At 42.0% G+C, this 20,496-nt stretch overlaps 1 protein-coding gene across 2 annotated transcripts in view; it reads left to right on the top strand.

Annotated features, from left to right (window-relative positions):
• The first annotated feature begins 1,077 nt into the window (after positions 1-1,077).
• The window catches only part of CDK17 (cyclin dependent kinase 17), an 85,924-nt gene continuing 66,505 nt past the window's right edge, over positions 1,078-20,496 (top strand). The window contains exon 1 of one of the 2 annotated variants that reach the window (XM_020815494.3): positions 1,078-1,217. The gene's annotated coding sequence lies outside the window, so the exon portion shown is untranslated. Of the gene's footprint in view, positions 1,218-1,488; positions 1,617-20,496 lie in introns of those variants that run through there. The other variant, XM_073000253.2, reaches the window with a different exon arrangement.

The raw sequence follows: 20,496 nt of genomic DNA, 5'->3' as shown, positions 1-20,496 counted from the left end.
CCTCCCAGGTGTATGCAATGCTAATTGGCTTTCCTATTTACCATATTAGGGTCAGAGATAGAGTCAGAGAATTTGAGGATTTGCTGCGCATTAGAAAGGCATAGACCTAGATGTTGATACAGCAGACTTTCATAGCCGCTGCTCAAGTACCCTCAGTAATATTTGTGTGCCCAGTTGAGGAGGGAGGGAGGGTGAATGGAACATTCTCTCTCTCTCTCTCTCTCTCTCTCACTCACTCACTCACTCACTCACACACACACACACACACACACACAAACAGTAAGAAGATACATTTTTTAAGAAGTCATCTCCTAAATATTTTCAGAAAAGAATTATTTCAAGATATTGATTGGTCACCAGAGCCATGGACAAGACTGGACCCTCACAGGTTCGTAGGCACCGCAGACCAGCCGATGTGGGTTCAAGAGCAAAGGACCGCCCTTGCTCATGACACCATCTGGCTGTCAAAATCCAAGCGGGGCTGGAAAAGGCCGGGGAGGGAGGAGAGCGCGCTCCTTCCCCACAGAGCTTGGCGACGGTCCCGAGGAGGGGGCAGGCGCACCGCCGCCACCGTGGCTCTTCCATGGCCATCCCGGAGCAGGAGGAGCAGGAGCAGGCCGGGCGGGCGCCCTTTTCGCCCGCGTCCCCGTAGCAGCAAGGAGCTCGCCAGCCGCTAGCTGTCGCCCTGGCTCCGGCCTCCGCCGCGGCGAGGCGAGGCGGCCGCTCCACCTCGCGCCCTCCTTTCCCTCCCTCCCTCCCTCCCCATTTGGCGAGCCGAGCGCAGGGCGGCGGGATCCGTCCAGCAGCAGCAGCAGCGAGCAGCGAGCAGCATCCGGAGGCGCGCCGCTCCGAAGCGAAGGAAGTAACGCGGCCGCGACCAAGGCAAGAAGAGCGGAGGAGGCCGCGCCGAGCGGTTGGCGGCCCTGCCGGCGGAGGCGGAGGCGGAGGAGGCGGCCGGGAGGGGGGGGAGCAGCCATGTTGGCGAGGGGGATAAAGTGACTCTTCGAGGCTGCGAAGGGAAACCACCCGAGGCTGAGTTCCCCCCTCCTCCCTTCGGCATCACCGCAGAACAAGAAGCGGCTCTCGGGGGCGGCGGCGGCGGCTGCAGCAACACCGGCGACAGACTGCGTGCGAGGGGGGCGGAGGGCGAAGGAGCCGACGCGCCAGCCCAGCCCAGCCCAGGCACCCCCGGGCGCGGCAGAGACCCGGCACTGGTGGTGAGTGGAGGGGGCTCCTCATTGTCTCCTCGTTGCGGGCGGGGGGCGGGGGGGCTGGCTCGAGGGCGACCCAAGGGGGGGGCTTCCTGGTAGGAGGGGGGGCGCCTGGCGGCCCTTTCTGGGGCGGCCGGGAGCAGATATTGCGGGGCTCGGGGGAAGGCGAGGCGAGAGACGTGCCTGGGAGGAGTTGGCGGGGCGGGGGGGGGAACCTTCGGGGACGGGACCAACTTGGAGGTGTTTCCTTCGCTTCCGTCGTTGCGGGGCGCGCTTCCAGGGCCGGCCTGGGAGGTCCCTGCAGCGGGGAAAGTCCAGGGGTCTCTGGGTCGGTGACTTTCTTTTTCTCCGGCCGCCGGCCCCCCCCCCGTCCCTTCCGCCAAAGGTAGAGGGGATGGGCGAGAGGTAATGCCGAATGGCGACGGCAGACGTGCGAAGCGGATGGGGGGACGGTGATGTCGGTGCGGCGCTCGGCTTGGCTTCGGGTCTTTTGCGCCAGGAGCTTTCCCTGTCGGGACGGTGGGGTGGGGCGGGGTGGCGGGGACGGCTCGGGACGGCATCCCGCGATCGATTCCCCAGCCCGGGGCCGCCCCCCTGGCTCCGGGCTGCTTGCGTCTGCCAGCGCTTTCCCGGAGGGTCTCGCTGGGGTGAAGTGTCACCGCTGGCGGAGCTGCGTGGAAGGAGAAGGCGGGATGGAGACCATAAACAAACAACACGGAAGGGTTCGGCGTCGTGAGCTTCTTTGTGTGGGCTCAAGAGGAGAAGGAGGCCGGCGGAGGAGAACAGGACGGCGCTTTCTGGTCTATCGGTTTAGGCCTGGTGTATAATATTTGTGCAGGGTTCCTGCTACGGTGTGGTTTTAACTCCTCTGTGTGCCTGTAACCCCTCACAGGATGGTAACGCTGTTTTGTTTCCTGACAACCAAAATCTTCTTGTTACCTGCTGCTTCCGTGCCATACAGTCTGTCATTCTTTTTCTTACCCATTCCTGAGGGTCTTTTCCCCTTTCCTTCTCCCTTCCCTCCCACCCTGTCCCCTACTTTCCTCCTGCCACACTGTCAACATGACAGGCCATATAGGAACATCTCTTGACCCTGAATTTCTTTGGTCTCCTTCTCACCAACCTCTTTCCTCAGTAGGGTCACAACACTAGGGACTCAGGATGAGCAAAATAGCCTGCTCTACAAGGACCCCGAGGCCTTCTTAGCATGAATCACTGGCTGAGATTTGGTGGAAACCATCGCACTGTCGTGTTTCCAAAGATGAATTAGCTGTTTTTCCTCCTCCTTAGCTGGCGTCAGTCCCCAGTTATTCTTCTTTGCAAAGAATGCGTGAGTGGTTTCAAAATTCAATGGGCATGTTGTGTGTGACAGCGCTGTTTGCCAGTGTTCTAAAGATCATAAGGCTGAGGCAAGAACCAAATGATTTTCTTTAGAATCTTTTGTCCTCTTGATCCGACACAGGCAGCATAGTTAAAATAAAAGTGTGAGTATAAGAGAGAGCCATTGTGGGTGTAGTGGGTAAAGTGACAGTTTGTGACTTAGCAGGCTTTGGGGTTTGAATCCCTGCTCAGCCATGGAAACTCATTGGGGGAGTGGTGCTGGTAAAATCACTCCTTAAATATCTCACATAACTTGGAAACCCAATTTAGGGTCTCAATAAGTAGGGTGTGACTTCATGGCATGTAACATAATGTAATATGGGTGTGTGGGAGTGCATGCGTATACAGTATATCCGTAGATATATTTTGCTGTGTCTGGGTTGTTGCGAAGATATAATGACTTGAAACTGTTCCCTGAAATAGGGAGTTGGGTGCTTTCCTAATGGTTTATAATGATATGCTTGGATTGGTTATGTCCTTTTGGTACTTCTGACTTTGTTAGAAAGCCAGTTTGAAGTTAAATATTTGTAGAATTCTTCAACATAGGTTACCATGTTGAGGACTTCTTAGCATAGAAAAGGCAAGGAAGTGAGGATATGAGCCGGGTGTATCAAGTGTGCATGGTGGGGAGAATATGAATGGGGAGAGGCTTTTCCCTAGTAATACCAGAATTTATATTCTTTGAATGGAGCTTAATGGGGGTGGGTAGGTATAAGGCAGGGAAGGGCAATACATTTCCACACATTATGTAGTTAAACTCTGGAATTTGCTACTAAAAGATGTAGTGATGTCTACTAACTTGCACAGCTATGGAACAGGATTAGACAGATAAGTCAGATATAAGGCTGTCAGTGACTACTTGGCATTGTGGGTCTACGTCATGTTCCAACACCAACTACTGGGCATCCAGCTTCTATTTCCAAGCTAGAACACAGAGATCATTGGTTTGATTCAGCTTGGCCCTTCCTATAGTCTTACAGATTTGGCAGTAATCCTGAGGGTCATTTAATCCAGTGCTCTGCTGAAGCAGGAAATTTACAGCTAAAGCATCCCAGTCAGCCGGCCATTTAGTACTGTTTAAAAAACTTCCAGTGAAGAATGCAGCGCCATCTGACGTAGTCCATTTCACTGCAGACCAGCTCTTATTATCAGGAAGTTCTTTTTCAAGTTTTGTTAAAATCTCCTTTCTTGTCATTTTAATTCATTCATTCTGGTCCTGCCCTCCGTGGTAACAGAAAGCAGGCTTGCTTCATCTTCCACGTGAGATCCTTTGAAAATGGCTAGCATATCCTCACACATTTTTCTTTTCATCAGGCTAAACATAGTACAGAAATCCCTCAACAGTTCTTCATAGGGCTTGGTTTACAACCCTTTACCATCTTTTTATTATGGTCCTCTGGACACATTGTTGTTTACCAATATCCTTCTTAAACTGACTGGATAGCTCAGGTTTAGGTAAAGGTTGGGATTCCCTGCTGTGCCTCCTGCAAGTGTGGCCTTGGGCAAGCTACACAGTCCTAGGGCACCCCCGGAAGAAGGGAATGGTAAAGCATTTCTGAATATATTCTACTTGGCAAACCCTGAAAAGGGTTGCAGTGAGTCAGAATTGAGTTGATGGCACTTGATTATTGATATCCTTCTTAAATTGGGATGCCCCGAACTGGGCACGTCATTTGTTGAAGTAGCCTAGAATTTCATTAAGTCTTTCTTGGTGCTGCATCACAGTGTTGCCTCATGTTTAGTTTTTGGTCTCGAATCGAATTATCTATTCAGTTGTATCTGACACTTGGCAATTTCATGAGCCAGCTCTCTCTATTATTTCCGCTCTTGCACAGCTTTAAGTAGTTTATAGTCTACTTAGATCCTTTTTGCCTTGGGACGTGGTGGCGCTGCGAGCTAAACCGCAGAAGCCTTTGTGTGTTGCAGGATCAGAAGACCAGCAGATCAAATCCACGCGACGGAGTGAGCTCCCGTCGCTTTGTCCCAGCTCCTTGCCAACCTAGCAGTTTGAAAGCATGTAAATGCAAGTAGATAAATAGGTACCACCTCGGTGGGAAGGTAAGCAGCATTCCGGGTCTAAGTCGCGCTGGCCACATGACAACAGAAACTGTGTTTGGACAAACGCTGGCTCTACGGCTTGGAAATGGGGATGAGCACCGCCCCCTAGAGTCGAACACAACTGACTAAAATATCAAGGAGAACCTTTACCTTACCTTAGATCCTTTTTACACATGCTGCTGTAAAGCCAGATGCCATACATCTTTTATTTTTGTATGTAATATTTTCTGCCTAAATGTAGAATTTTACATTTATCCCTGTTAACAAACATTTTGCTTCTTTGGTTTGGTTTGAGTTTTTGGGCTTGTTCTGCAACTTATTGCAGACACCTTGATTCCTGGTTCTATCTTCCAATGTGTTACAACCTTCATGAGTTTGGTGGTAATCTGTAAGTTTTCCGTTCCTATGTAAAGTGCTCTATAATTATATATCCGTTTTATCAAGTTGTCCATTAGCACCCTGATGCAGTTTAGTCTAAAATCATTTAACAGACTTATTTAATGTATTTTTATGTGTGCACACAAGAAGAATAGTGTTAGTGTCACAAGCACGTGTATCACAGAGGCATGCTTATTAGAGATCCATGATTGTTTGACTTTAACTATGTACAGTATATAGGGACGTGGTGGTGCTGCGGGCTAAACCGCAGAAGCCTGTGCTGCAGGGTCAGAAGACCAAGCAGTCGTAAGATCGAATCCACACAACAGAGTGAGCGCCCGTTGCTTGTCCCAGCTCCCGCCAACGTAGTGGTTCAAAAGCATGCAAATGCAAGTAGATCAATAGGGACCACCTCGGTGGGAAGGTAACAGCGTTCTGTGTCTAAGTCGCACTGGCCATGTGACCACGGAAGATTGTCTTCGGACAAAACGCTGGCTCTATGGCTTGGAAACGGGGATGAGCACCGCCCCCTAGAGTCGAACACAACTGGACAAAAATTGTCAAGGGGAACCTTTACCTTTATGTACAGTATGTGCTATATGAATGATAGGCAACCCCAGCTTAGTTTAGCTGAATAAAAGCGTTTGACTAGAACTAGCTTAGGACTTTGTAGCTGAGCAGAGATTTGAACCTGCTTGTCCATGTAAGAGCTGCACATTTTTGTTCAATACAGCAAGCTGGTCCCATGGTTTATTGTATTCATTTAGTTGCCACATTAAACTGGCAAAAAACAGGGAGTCTAGGTGGTTCAAAGCTGAAAGCTGTCTCTCTTTTCTTCAGTACAGGTAGAGTATGATTGGTGAAGGATGAAGATTTCAAGGTATTCTGTAAGGAAACCACAGTGTCTAATCCTTAATATGAAAACTGATTGACCATCAAAATGAAATCCCATGTTTGTTTATGACAAATAAAGCTAAAGATTAGAGGGAGTCAAAGTGGGAATTGTTAACTGACCTAAAGATCACTTTCAGAGCAATTCTGCGTATCTTTGTTCAGGAGCACAGCCCACTGTATTTGGTGAAACTTACTCCTGGTAAACATGGATAGCATTACTGCCTTTTATTCTTTTCTTTAAAAGAAAAGAAAGCATATGGTGTATTATTTTACCTGGAGGATCACTTAGGTTAGATTTTCACACAGCAGTTTTAGTACAACGAGTGAAGCTGATGACTGTTGTGGGTAAAACGGTTTTTGTACCTGCTTTCCATGAATGTATCTCTTGTTATTCTGAGGTTACAAATATCTGATTGCTGACATCAGTGCTGTATAACTATTGCATACTTGTATTCTGCATGACCTTTCCTTGGTGCTGCAGGTGTGTTTTACCCATACCTGTCACTGAAATGTTAATTTTTAAGAGTAGATAGTATAAACATTTAACCTGATTACAGTTATAGTATCTGTTGGTGAAGAGTAGAAGAGCAATTGAACAATAGAAGGATTACTTACTGTATTATGTTTAGGAAATACTTTACTGATTTTTTTCCTTGTTGCAGAACTATTTGCAGCCTAGGATCTTTACAGTTTGTGGCTTCACTGAGCAGATGCCTAATGGCTTTAGGCTTAAATCCAGTGGTTGTTCCCAAACAGAGTAGACCTGTTGGATTAGTTGCTGAATGCTATGTCAGCACTTACATGAATCCTGCTGATTTGATGGCTTACTCTAGTTGTAACTAGCGACTGGATATAGACTGTAGAGCATTTAGTATCTTTGGTCTTTAGTGCAATTTTGTACATGTCTTCTCAGAAGTAAGCACCACTGAGTTCAGTCAGGCTTATTTCTAGGTTAGAGTGTATAGCTTTACCACACAATATGAAGTGAAAACTATAAGAAAACATACCTTTAAATGATAAGATGCTATATCACTTCATGTAATATGTCAACATCATTTCATATGTCTACAGATCTGTCTACTTGTATATGTTGCATTGCCAACTACTTTGTAACCTGCCTGCTTTCGCCAAAAAGTAGAGTATTTCCTGTTTCTTCTGCAGGTTAACCTGTCTTAATTCGTATCTCAGGACTGTCTTATCCAATGTGTCTTTACGTTGTTGAGGGACTGATATATGTAGTTGCTACCTTCCCTTTAGATGTGTGCCGTGCAGCTACTTCTCTTTGGCAATTTTGGTCTATAGAGGCACCTTTATTGGGATAACTTCCATTTCTAAGAAGGCTTTGCTGTGTTTTGCAGGACAGTGTTAGCTGATGTGGCTTAAGAATGTCAATAAATACACAAGTGTGCAATCAGCTGTACTGAGCTTGGCTGGAATTGGTTATTTTCAAGTCCTGGGTAGTTGTCTGGCAGTCAAAAGCATTATAGCCCTTTTAGATGTATATCCTGGTGTTTGCGTTGCACCGTAAAGTTTCATATTTGCTATATAATGTTTACTATAGTTGGAAATGCTGGATAAAACAAAATTCTGTTTTCAGTGCAGTCTATCTGAATGTTGTATGCACTGCAAAGTTCTATGGTAAGTAGTGCTTACATACTTTTTCCTGACAGTTCTTGCAAGTTAAAAGTTATTCAGGAGGCATTCTTATGGCTTTCTTCAAGAGAGCCATAAAATGCTCTGGATTCTACAGATATTATTTGATAGTTACTTATCAGAATTATATGTGAAATGAGCAGAACTTTACACTTCAACTTGAAATGATAAATAGAAATGTACTTCGCACAAAGACTCTTGTACGTTTTACTTAGAAATAAATCCAGTTGTGTACAGTAGGTCCCACTCAGATTATTGCAGTGTTGACTGTTAATTTTTACTGAATTCTTACGCACATTTATCTGCCAGTAAACTACACTGAACCCCATGGGACTTAATTTAGCATAAATATGTATAGGAATATGCTAGTAAAATTGTTCCCAAAGCTATCTTAATCACAGCTGTAACAGTGGCATAGGCTTCCTTCATTTCTGTTGCAACACAGGGGGAGATGGAATGTTAAACTGGTTTGTACCTGCTTCACATACAGGCTTCTGAATACATTTTGAATCTTGAAGTATGTTTGGCCTTGAAATTTAAGCTATTTATACTGATTGTGTAATCATCAAAAGCAAGTGAAGTATACTAAAACGTTGTTAACTTTTGATAGAGTCTTTGTTGTGTTATTATCTGCTTACCATTAAACTGGCCTGAGAAATTCAACAGTATTGTATTTCTACTAAGTGATTAAGTGAGGCATCCAATACATGTTGAGTTTTCGAGTATGATTTGCATGTGGAAGCTTCTGAGTTTGACCGCTTGCATTTCTTACTCAATATTGGCTTGCAGGGCCAGCCAAAACCTCAGGTAGTTGTTGCTGTTGCTTCAACTTATATATTACCACATAGTGCTCTAGCACTCTTTGGGCAGTTTACACATAATTATGCAAACAAGATTTTGCCCCCCAGTGGGTACTGGTTTTACCAATCTCAGAAGGATGGAAGACTGAGTCAACTTTGAGCCAGCTATCTGATCCTGTCAGGATGGAACAACAGTGATCAGGGACTGTTTTCTAATCAAAGCAGACCATATGGAACTTCTACAATTTGTCCAGTCATGTCCGGTTTCTTGGGGTGGTGCTCATCCGTAGACGGTTTCAGTGGTCACGTGGCCAGCGCAACTAGACATGGAACACTGTTACCTTCCCACCGTGGTGGTACCTATTTATCTGCTCACATTTTTACATGCTTTCAAACTGCTAGGTTGGCAGGAGACATAGTTTAATTAATAGTCTGACCCAGTTAAAAATTTCCCTGTTTCTTTAGCATTTCTGTTTTCAGTTATGCAGTATATCCTTGAGGACTCCCTATACTGCACATATTATATACAGACTCATGGACAAAAGCTTAATTTTACCAACTAAGGCAAAACTTTCATTATAATTTTAAGCAATGTTAGGACAACCAAGTCATGATTACTATTATGATTTCCCTGAGTTTTTATGCAAGCTAGCTTCAGACTGTTACATATCTGTCATTGTAGAACATTTATGAAGTTTTTAAAAATATTTCAGTTTTAAAAGGAATTCAGCAATGTTACTGGGAATTGAGACATCCAGGTTCAAGTCACCATTGAAGTATGAAGTTTGCTGGGTGATCTTGCTCCATTTACACTCATTCCACTTTGCCTACCTCACAAGGTTTGTTGTGAGGACACAGTGCCAAGGAGGAGAGGCAAGGTGGGGTTTAAATATAAAAAGAGATCAGAGGCCTCTGTCATAGTTTTTGCTCTGAGGATTCCCTTATTAATGTAACACCCGAGTTTATCCTTTAAGTCCATTCTGTGGTCGTTTGTAATTAAAGGAATGAAGTTAACAAATCATGTTTGGAAATATGGCTGAAAACCTGTTAACAGGTATTACCAGATAAGGCCAAAATCCTTTATCTGACTGAACATTGAAAGTGAAGTCATATTAATTATTGTATGGTTGTAGACCAGCAAAGAATATTGTCCATAAAAAATGACTTTGCTTTTGCATTCTTCCTTTAAATTGACTTGAAAAATGTAATCTTGTGCTTTCGATCTTACTATAGAGAAGAATCAAGTTTGTTTTGATACTTATATTTCACAAGCAGAACAGCTACAGCTAGCTAAAACATTTATGTTTACTTTTATTTTTTCAGTGAAATATTTTTAGTTGATGACATGCCTTTTCCTTTGCTTCATTTTAAGGCACCAAATAATAAGGCTTTTGTCATTTCCTTTAAATTGTATTTACTGGAAGCACAGGTTTTCTAAATCTAGACACACCCTGGATTTCCTTTATGAACAGATCCACTTTCAGATCTTTAGCTCAGGTTCTTATCCACATTCATTTATTTTTCTAGTAACTGTAGTCTTTGCTTTGTTCTTTAGCTCATTGTCTTGTATATGAAGTATTCATTTCGTTTAGTCGTGTCCGACTCTTTGTGACCCCATGGACCAGAGCACGCCAGGCCCTCCTATCTTCTACTGCCTCCCGGAGTTGTGTCAAATTCATGTTGGTTGCTTCGCAGACACTGTCCAGCCATCTCATCCTCGGTCGTCCCCTTCTCCTCTTGCCATCACACTTTCCCAACATCAGGGTCTTTTCCAGGGAGTCTTTTCTTCTCATTAGATGGCCAAAGTACTGGAGCCTCAGCTTCAGGATCTATCCTTCCAGTGAGCACTCATGGTTGATTTCCTTTAGAATTGATAGGTTTGTTCTCCTTGCAGTCCAGAGGATTCTCAAGAGCCTCCTCCAACACCACAATTCAAAGGCATCAATTCTTCGGCGGTCTGCTTTCTTTATGGTCCAGCTCTCACTTCCATACATCACGACAGGAAAAACCATAGCTTTGACTATTCGGACTTTTGTTGGCAAGGTAATGTCTCTGCTTTTTAAGATGCTGTCAAGATTTGTCATCGCTTTCCTCCCAAGAAGCAGGCGTCTTTTAATTTCGTGGCTGCTGTCTCCATCTGCAGTGATCATGGAGCCCAGGAAAATAAAATCTGTCACTGCCTCCATATATGAAGTATATACAGCTCTTATGTCATAAGTGTTAAGAGAGTAATTGGTTAAACAAGCCCATTATAACACTCCCTAAAGTTTTCAGATATCATAGAAATATCAGACCTTTACATGTTTGCTGCAAGCTGTTCTAGCCTAGCTAGTGTTTCTCAAAAATTTTGGCCCTCAGGATATCTCAGACTTCCCAACTCCCAGAGTTCCTGATCATCAGCCATTCTTTTTGGGTCTTAGAAGCTGAAATCCAAAGCATCTGGCAGACCTAAGGTTATAATCCACTGTCTTGCTATGTATAGCTTGCAGTTACTGTACTACATCACAATGATGTGCATTTTGATTTATGAGCACAGCAGTAAATAGTACTGTTCTTTGGCTCACTAAGGGTGCTTCGAAACTAGACTTTTGTTCTGCAGTTGTCCTGCCTTATTCATGGAACGGAGAATGTATGTGTGTGAGAGAATGGTGGTTTCCATTTGTGACTCCACTATGTTTTCCATTACCTTTTCCCGTCTCTATTAAAGAGGAAATAGTCTGCACTGTGTCTTTTGGTTAGTAGCACTAGTAGCATTTGATTTGCATATACTTTAAGACAAAGTGGGGAGAATGAAATGTCTGGGAGATGGCAGGGTTTGATTAAAAAGAACAGTAAGAATGAAGTAAGAGCAAAGCATCTTTCCAAACTATATTTTTCATATATTGGAAATATATTCATATTTTTCATATTATATCAGGGGGAGGATCTCTATGACATTTCACATTTTCTCTACAACCTACATTTGAACCCATAAAGCAAGTTCATACATGTTTATGAGTAATGTGGCCTTTCTCACCAGATTACTCATGAACATGTTCAAACCCAAGCTAAAACATAGGTTGCAGAAAAAACATGATATGTCATAGAAATGTCATTAATATTCTAGCTTTCCAAAGTTTGTGTGTTGTGCTGTGTTCATTTCTATTTTTTTTTCCTGCCCATCACCCAAAGGCCTCATGGTGACCTATATGCATTGTTCCAGTGCATCCTTGCATGATTCAAATCCTGACTTACCCATGGAGCTCATCAAACGAGACACCACTTTGTCAGAGTCTGAAGACTCTACCTCTTCATTGATATGGCTTCAATCACTATCCCAGCTGCTTCATGCCAAGTGCAGTTTATAAATGAAGAGCAAGCCAAAGGATTAATTGCTCCCTCCCTCTGTGTCACAAATTCCCAGATCATTCCCTTTTTAGTGGTACATCTACACTGATACCACTATTAATATAAACCTTATAAGAGTTTGTAAACATGTTTCAAAATATCTTTAGTGCCCATAAAGCTGTAATGCCAGGCTCCTTGGGGGAAGAAACAGGGAAATAGATTAAATTAGAAACATCTCATGATTAAGACCGAAAAGAGAAGGTGGGACAATTTATATTGTGGAGGGGGAGGGAAATAGAGAACAAGAGATTGTCCCCTACTCTTATTTTACAGATCAAGCAATTTAGATAAATTTCTCAGATGTGAATCCAACCAGTAATTCCAGCTAGAGTAGATTCATTGTATCAATGAGATGCATGCAAGTTGCATCATCAGTCAGCAGTTGATTCAATGGATCTGCTTTGGCTGGGACTATGAATTGATGCCTTATTATTCCTTTTTTAATGCTTTCTGTAATCATATTTGTAGTGTTTTTGCTTCGTCTTCATCGCCCATTCTCAGAGTTTGTTTCTATGTAAACTACACAAGTTTGACCTTTTCCTTCTCTCAGCAAGCTGGCCTGAGCTTATTTTAGTGCCAGTCAGGTCCTAATGTTTATCTTCTTGCTGTTGTTCTACCTGAATCTTTTCACTACAAAGGAGCTACTCCTTCCTGTCTCTTTTTACAGTGTGTAAAGTTAATGAGATTCACCTCCTGCTGTGAGTCAGCAGGAATTTGTAATTTATTCCTGAGTTCAACAGGGTGGATCAAGATGTGAATCCTACTGCTCTGTTACAGCGTCCAGATAATTGCTGAAAGTGAGAATAGTTCTGATCTCATCAGTTGCTCCTTGTTGAAAAATGTATTTGTGCTTTAATGTACGTACCTTCCATTTCACTACTATTCCACTGACAACCACCATATATAACTGTTGATTTAAATGCTACAACATGATTAGTGTTCTTTATGTACAAAACATGGGAGAAAAAATGACTATTTGTTTAATTGTTCATTTGAATGATGGGGTAAAACATCATTTAAGAAATGTATGGTGCTATTAAACAAAATAAAATTAAATGGCAAATTAGTTGTTTGTCAATTGAGAAGCTTCAAGTCATTTTACTCTGTCACCACCACCTCTCACTTTTGATCACCCATTCCCTTCTTGCTTTGTTTGAAGATTAAAAAGAAGTACAAATAGTTTACAGAACTTATAAATGTTACATTTTGGACTAGCAAAATGGTTGACAACCTGACTTTGCTGACAGTAGCAAGACGTATCACAGCAGGAATATCTGAAGGACAAGAGCTTGAAAGAGTTACTGGCTAGGATGCTGGAAATTGTGGTAGAAAAAGCAGCTGAAATCCTGTAGTGCAGTTATGCAGATGATGTAACTTTGAGACTCAAATTGTCATAAGTTAAGTAATTTCCATAGTTATTACCTTTTGCATGCCTAGTTGCAAAACTCAGTATGCAATGGATAATGTCCAGAGATTATAACTTAACAGCAGTTTGCATCTAAAATTTACACTATTTGCATAACTGCACAACAGGATTTCAGCTTGTAACTTTCCAGTTACAAGCTTGGGCTCTGGCCCAAGTTCTGATATATCTCGTTACTTCCCATTTTGTTAGGCGAAAAGATTGGTGGTGAAGATAGCTTTTTCAATCACTTGAGAGCAAAAGCATGATATTACCTGTGTATCTTTTAATCATGGGAATGTAACTGCAGTTTGTTTTGTTTTGTCTTGTCATAAAGTCGTGTTCGACTCTTCGTGACCCCATGGATCAGAGCACTCCAGGCCCTCCTGGCTTCCACTGCCTCCCGGAGTTGAGTCAAATTCATGTTGATAGCTCCAATGACATTGTCCAGCCATCTTGTACTCTGTCGTCCCCGTCTCCTCTTGCCTTCACACTTTCCAAACATCAGGGTCTTTTCCAAGGAGTCTTCTCATGAGATGGCCAAATATTGGAGCTTCAGCTTTATCATCTGTCCTTCCAGTGAGCACTCAGGGTTAACTACAGCAGGACCTCCTTATCTATGAGATCGATATCCACTGATTCATTTATCAATGGTCTGATAATATTAAAAATATTAAAAGAAAAAACTCAGAAAAAATATTTTCACATGTATTACCAGAACCAGCCACTAGAGACTGTGTTATGAATGTTGTTTTGTTGTTGTTTAGTCATTAAGTTGTGTCCGTTAAACGTTATGAATACTTAGTGTCAAATGCATAGAATGATTCAGGTAATGCATGTGAAAATATTTTTTTCTGTTTTTTTTCCCTTTTACCATACTATCTCTCTCTCTCTCTCTCTCTCTCTCTCTCTCTCTCTCTCTCTGTGTGTGTGTGTGTGTGTGTGTGTGTTGTCCCTTCACAAGTTCATGTATTTTCCTATAGGAAAGTGTCCCTTTTGCTGGGAGGAAGGAAGGAATATAGAAGGAGCATAGTAAAGAAATTATCTTTCCACCCAGTGTTTCCATAGTCTGCGGCTGATATTACCTTTCTTGTTATTTTCAGTTCTTGGTATCATATGTTTTTGATGTTATTGGCCCAAATCCTGTTGCTCTGTGTAGTAAGTTGCTTTAGAGCAGGTCAATTGACTCATTGGAAATCCAGTGAGCTAATTCCTCTGTAAGTTCCTTTGATTCAAATAGGCCTACTCTAACTGACCTACATTAGCATAAATCACTAGAATAGGCCCATTTGAATCAATGGAACTTATAGTTGACTCAGCTAGTCCCATTGCTTCAATGAATCTACCCTAGTGTGTTTCACTACACTAAGCAACAGAATTTTGACTATTGTATAAACTCAGTGGTTGAGAGTGAAGTGGCAAAGCATTCCTCTTTTCTTGTTTTAGTAGGTTTCTTATGGCAGCAGATTTACTCTCTTACGTTTTTAGAAAGGAAAAGGAAAGCATGGAAATGTTATGAGGTCTCAGAGCACATCTTAATGTGTATTGGATGAGATTTAATATTTACATTGTACTAGCCTAGTTTCTGAGACTTTAAACATTGTTAACCTCTTGTTCCACTGAGCTGGATGTTTAGTTGTCCTGGGCTTCAATATGAGCAGAGTTTAGTAAATGAATTTTGCACAAGAGTGGGAAAATATCTTTTTAAAGCTCCTTGTGTAAGGTAAAAGCCAGAATGTCTTGTACTCATGTCAACTTCAATTTGTCAGCATGGTCAGTATTTTGGAGAGAATTATTTTAAATACTGTGTTTAAAGTTTGGTTAATAATAGTTTTCAGTTCTTGCTACCCTCCAGATGTGATGGTGTACAATTCTCAGAATCCTCCAGACACCAGACTGTTGTGTTAATACATTTCTTCTCAGATGTTTGAAAAGAGGAATTGTGTTGATACCATCTTTCTACAGCAGTACAGCTCAGAAGGTTCAATACTGGAAATTAAGAAGAGGCAGTGCCATTATTATCTTCAGAAATGGATTAGCTCACTAGAAGTTTCAAATGCTCCATTAAGCATTTAGTGTTATAATATGGGTGTTTGTGCTAAAAAATGGATGTTGCTGTTAGGAACAAAAAAGCAACTTGGTATCAAGTGCCACAGAGAAGAATCTTAAACCAAAAAATGTAGAGGAGACAGCTGCATTATTTATTTATCAAAAATATTGTTACCTTGCTTTTCTCCTCAAAAGAACCGATTCATTATAACAAAAACAAGAGTCTCGTGGCACTTTTATGCCACATGGATCTGCCACAGTCCACATGGATCTGATGAAGTGGGCTGCAGTGCATGAAAGCCTATGCCAAATAAAACATTGGTTCTTAACATGACACAAGATTCTTCATTGAATTTCAAGAGGCAGCAGTGTAATCATCTTTCAGTGAACTGCCCAGCGACTTAAATGTATGAACCAACTGGAAGCTCATTCCTCCAAGATGGAGCTCATTCCACCAGCAAATGGACCTCTGTGGTCAAACGTTGTGCAGGGATATTTGATCTATCAGTTGCCTGTGGAATATGTGCTCTGTCATACAGATTCCTGTTAAATTCAGTTTGGAATCTCTGGTGTAATGCTAGTGTATTGTGGTTTGAAGAAAGGAAAGTCTCTTGTCATTTAGATTCCCATTCTAAAATGGCATGAGAGTTTTTTTTTTTGTACTTACTGTCCTCAGAAACAGGGCCAGGGTCATAAGTTACTTAGGAGCTTAGTTCTTTGTAGGGCTGATTAGGTGTTTAAGAATGTGGTTAAGATGGTCGGATTTAAAATTTCAAAGTCCACATTATGAAACACTTAATGAAGCAGACTAACATAACTGAACAAATTACAGTGATTGAATACTACTTCTCATATAATAAGCAGAAGAGGAAAGCAAGGGAAAATGGTCGTGGTGAACACAATAAACGAATTGGTTTAATATTCTTTCTTTATAGTTAGCATTTCTCAGTCCCTAGAGTTTAGAAGGTAACTGTCATCCTCCAGTTGTTTAATGGTTATATAGGTCCTATGAGTTAATTTGGTGAATTCTTGCAATTGTTTGAGAATTTGTGAGGGTGGGGTAGGAGATGCAAAATTTTTATTCAGAACTCTTATGTAACAGGATAGGATATTTCATTTCCCATTCCCACTCAGTGCAGTTTCTTGCATATGCACAGAGTAGTCCCTTTAGGACAGTAGTGTGCAAGGTGCGGTCCCAGGCTGTAAGAGTCTTTTTATGATCCCTGGCCTCAGACTCTTCCACCTCACTAAAAATGATTTTCTCCAGGAAAAAAAGCATTGAGGAGCAGTAATTTATCTTTGAAGTACAGGTTATGCTCCCTCACAATGTTTAAGACAGACAATGCCATTTTGTTTTCTTCCCAAAACTGGGAATGGTGTTCCACTCATTTCCAGATTGATCTTTTTCATTTCTTCAGATTTTTGGTGCTCCGTGTACCTTCCAATCCTAAGGCAGAAGTGGAGCCACAGGCCTGTTGAAGTTGCCCTCCCCATTCCCGGTTTGAGTCATTGCCACCTGCACAACTGCACAAAATTTCCCCGGATATCAGCCACTTGCCACTCACAGTGTTCATTCTGCTAACAAAACACCACCCTGGAGAAAAAATATCTCTACAAATCTATTGTGGTTTTTTTTGTTTGTTTGTTTTTGCAATTACACCTTTTTTATCCCAGCCAATGGCAAGAAAAAGTCCTATGCCTTTTGAGGAACCAGATGTAATGCAGAGAACCTGAGTAAATGTTGGTACAGTGACCTTTCATGGGGGAGGGTGATATTTTCCTCAGCAGAGACAGTTTTGTTACCTTTTGGGAAGAAAATGTGCCATAATACACGTAGTAGAAATTTCATCTCCCATCTCATAGAAATATATTTTTTGATTTTGGATATTTACTGTCAACATAACATGTGTTATGTTGTATCTTTCTATTCCCATGACGACTTGGAATTTTCATACGAATTGGGAAATATTCCACCATACAAACAGTGTGGGGCTCCCCCCTTTTGGAATTTGGAGCAAGTTGCAAAGAAGGAAAAGGTTAGCCTAATTCATCTGGAAGATGTGCTTAAAATTTAGAAGATGCTTCCTTTCATAGACTTACACTCAAATATGAGTGGTTTTATGTGGCTGATAAAAGATGCCCATTACAATTAAATATGAAAGAAGTATGGCTTTCCTCTTGCATATATAGAAGCACATGTATAAATATAAAACTATTCTCATGGCACACTTCCCATGCTTTCTTAATGCACGCTGGGCTTATTACAAATTCATGTCAGGAGTAACAGCATATGATTTATGCTGTGTAAATCATAAATACTTGATTTGGTATTTTCACTGCTCATTTAACAGAATCTTCTGGCAGTACTTGAGAAGGAAACCAATCCCCTGAAGAACGTGCTGCTATCGTCAGCAGTATCTCCTCATTAATGCTGTCTGCAGTCAGAGCTGCACTTGGTCGGCTTGCTGTTGAAATAATGTTTTACATGATGAATAAAGAATCCTCTGTCTCAGTTGTTTCCAAGTACCAGGCTTTTGTCAGAAAGTGAACAAGGGCAGCATGTAAATACGATTAAGCGACTATAGCATTTGCTAAACTCTGACAAGGCTTTTGCTATTTCTCTTTTCTGTGTTTTCTGTATTGCTTTCAAAACAGTGTCGTAATAAAGTTGAACACTTTCAAATAAGGGACGTGGCCTGTCTTGAGTTCTACGCGCCTGCATGAAGTTGAATCCTTTTCAGCTGCAAGATAGTGTGTTTGACTAAAGGAGAGCAATACTGTATAGTTAGAACAGTTTTAATGCGAGGAATGCAAAACTGAGTCGTGCCAGGCTGCTTTAAACACCAGGGCAATGTTAACTTCATAGTCCCTCTTCCGATGGTAGAAAGAAGTCTATAGAGACTGCTGACCATTAACCATTTACAAGACAACCACATCCCTTATTTGAAAGTGTTCAGCTTCATATATTTGGTGTGTGTGTGTGTGTGTGTGTGTGTGTGTGTGTGTGTGTGTGTGTGTGTGAGAGAGAGAGAGAGAGAGAGAGAGAGAGAGAGAGAGAGAGAGAGAGAAGAGATGACTTAAGACAAATTGTTTTCAAATTGTGCATATGTCATCTGGATTTTAATTAAATAAATGTGTACTGTAGTTTCTATGGACGGAAAAGAGCAGATACGGATTAAATGGTTTTCAGTGCATTCCTATGGGAAATGCAGATTCAACATAAGAACTTTTCAACTTGAGAAACACCTTCCAGTACGGATTAAGTTCTTAAGTAGAGACCCCACTGTACATTGTGTTAGTGTATCTCTTAGTTCCCCAGTTACTTGATGATCTATGCTGCAGTTGCGGTCGACTGGCTTTTTGTCATTACATTTAGCTTTCTAATCCTAAAACTGAGATTTTTGAACTCTCATTCATTTCTACTATGTCTACATATTCTGTCTTCATGTTCATGGTTCCTATTTTCTTCTAGATTCCTTTCTTCTGGTTTTCCTAAAGATCAGATTTCTCAGGTCTTAGGTTGCCCCAATGTTTTTTGAGTACAGCTCCTAGAATCCCTGACCAGGTTAAGCTGGCAGGCTGGGGTATCTGGGAGTTGAATCCAGTGAAGATCCAAATCTTGTTACTACTCTGTTGAGAAGTACTGAAAAATAATGAGATACAACAAATGTTGTCCCCCTTATGCTTTGACTGGAAAAGATTTCTACTTAAGTAGTTCACAACTTTTAACTATTGATGGTTTGAGATTTAGCTCACAGAATCCCTCAGCACTGGCCATCTTTGCTGGGGGCCCTGGGAGCTGGAGTCGATTAACCCAAGCTTGACAACCACAAGGCTAACTGTGATTTTCATTACTGTACAAGTAGTATGAAGCTGTGGTTTAGGCTAAGGAAGAAGGAGGAGCATGGTTATGAAGAGAGAAAGGGTGGAGTGAGGATGCATTATCTGTTTTGTCTGGCTGGATAGTTCAGTGGTTAGGTATCTGGCCGCAGAGCCAGAGTGTGGGAGTTTTTCCCCACTGGGCCACATGCGAGTAGAGCCAGCCTGTGTGGCCTTGAGCAAGCTGCACAGTCCCAGGCTGCCTCAGAAGAAAAGAATGGTAAACCACTTATGAGTATTCTCTTCCTGGAAAACCCTGAAAACAGTCAACATAAGTCAGAATTGACTTGACAATACATGATGATGATGATGATGATGATGATGATGATGATGATGATGATGATGATGATGATGCCAATCTTATGCATGCTGCCGTGACTCTCTTCCTGCCATCCCAGAATTTCTTTATGGGATAATTTTTGTTATAGTAGCCATATAATCCATGAGTAGGAACAGAATTCTACATTGGACAATGTTTCTATGGCTATCCCACAAGAGAGTTACAAACAAGGCTACTGTAGGGTAGATTTTTATCCTTTATCCTTTTTTGCAGACATGTTAGCACCTGCTTACAGTGACAACACTAATAAAAGTAAGAAGTCTTGTTGCATTTTAAGACTAACAGATTTTATTTGGCATAAGCTTTCATGCTTCAGAAGCATGGCGTGGAGTCTTGCTAGGCTGACATTTATATGCGTGGAGGTAGGATGGATATAAAGTGTAAGAAAAATACAAAAGGTACCATCATTCTTAGGCATCCTTCAGTCTTGAGAGACTATGGCAACATGCTCTGTATCGAGGACTTGGGACAGCATCTAGTGTGACTGAAAAGGCCAATTCGAGAGTGATAATCTGTCTTAATAGTAGTTATTAAGGGTCATTGGCAGATCCAAACATAGATAAGCAGATTAACACATATATAGTGAAGACAGTTTTTTGTCCGAGTAAAGTAAAAGAAAAGATTCAGATACCTAAATAATTTGAGTGGACGGCTTACATGGTCAAACAGAAGGCCTAAGATATTGTTAGCTTTCTACTATCTCATGCTTAGTTTGTAATTCAGTTTAGGAGAACAATACAGTGGTGCCTCGACTTATGAACATCCCTACTTTTGACCATTTCGAGCTACGACCAGCTCTGGCCGCAAAATTTTGCTTCTACTGTACTTGCGACTGGAGCTTCCACTTACGAACAGAAAAAGGCAGGGGAAAAAGGCGGGAAATTCAAATTTCTAACTGTAGGTGGTGACGAGGCTGTTTCTTTGTAGCTCTTTCACCCCAGCAGTTAGAGAGTGTGCATCAGAGGAGGAGGCTTGGGACTGCCTCCTTCTGCTTCTGAGTGAGCATGTGTGTGTCTTTGCAGGGAGGCTTTGGGCTGCCAGGTAAGGTAAGGTGCTGTTTTCTGC

This window comes from Pogona vitticeps, chromosome 5, assembly GCF_051106095.1.
Source record: "Pogona vitticeps strain Pit_001003342236 chromosome 5, PviZW2.1, whole genome shotgun sequence".
NCBI lineage: Eukaryota > Metazoa > Chordata > Lepidosauria > Squamata > Agamidae > Pogona > Pogona vitticeps.
This window is presented reverse-complemented; position numbering and strand designations above follow the sequence as displayed.